Genomic DNA, 1,235 nt, shown 5'->3' with positions numbered 1-1,235 from the left:
AAAAATTACACCAAACATTTAAAGCAGAAATAATGCCAACTCTACCCAAATTCTTTCAGAAACTTGAAGAAGGAATATTTTCAAACATATCCATTTTAATTTCATTTAATAATTTATCATGTATAATTTTAATCACTACCCTTTCATTACCACCTAACATGCATCAAAAAGATTACTTGGAGATAACAGAGCTCTGAAAGAAATAACAAAGAAAGTTTGGTTTTGATGAAGGAGAAAAACTGGAAATTAGATCCTGCTACAAAAGTGAGAAGAGGATGCTTGTAAGGGAGACCCAGTCTCTCTCCAGAGGTTCTCAGAGAGACGCAGTGGCAAGAAACATTTTATATGTTTCATTGAGGCTGTACTAACATATCCGGAGCACTACCGAAGAAAGATTATAGCCAATAGCCGTGTTTCATTTGACATCATAGTCTATCACAGAATCCATATGCTGGAAATTTCCGAGTATAATATTTCTTCTCAACCCTACAACCACCCTCTGTTTCAGAACACTGTCAAGTACAGTACATCTCTGCCCAGGCTCTACATTTTTTTCACCAGCCAGGAGTGGCAGGAGATGGGATAAGGGAAGGCAAAGAAAATATGAAAAGATTCAGATCAGATGCAGTCACTATTGTAATCCATGTAGCATGTCTCTGCTTTTTCTCTCCCGTAGATGATGTCTCTAATTGCCTTCCAGAAGAGACAAACAGGCAGAGAGGGGAACTCATCTTACTAATGTCTCTATCTGGGTCATCATCATTCTAAGGGTGTATCCTCATCACTTTGTGGTTTGTAATGAAGTTGTTTCATGTGCCTAGTGAATGAGCTCTGGTGATCACTCTATTCCTGTTTTCCTACCTTCTCTTTATTGGAATTTGATAAGGAGTTATGCCAGTCTCTACTGCCAAAAGCCCCATGAGGTTTGAGAGGAGTGATGAAAAAAATAAATTGTCTGCCCATGATCCAGCTTTGGTTCTTTGAACAATGAATTAAAGCCTTATTGTCTGGATCTTCAAAAAATATACCATTTCCTAACTCCTTTCCTTCTCTTTTCTTCTCATAGTCCTCTCTCTTTTAAGCCTCAAATACCCCTATCTGACCCCACTCTTCAGAATAATCAATCCCTAATACCCTTGTTGGACATTAGAATTCCATAGGTACAAGCATTTGATGACTGTCAATGGCTTCATCTGGTTCACCAGAATTGTCAGATGAACTCCAGTCTTATGATT

This window comes from Pteropus vampyrus, unplaced genomic scaffold (genome assembly GCF_000151845.1).
Source record: "Pteropus vampyrus isolate Shadow unplaced genomic scaffold, Pvam_2.0 Scaffold254, whole genome shotgun sequence".
Classification (NCBI taxonomy): domain Eukaryota; kingdom Metazoa; phylum Chordata; class Mammalia; order Chiroptera; family Pteropodidae; genus Pteropus; species Pteropus vampyrus.
This window is presented reverse-complemented; position numbering follows the sequence as displayed.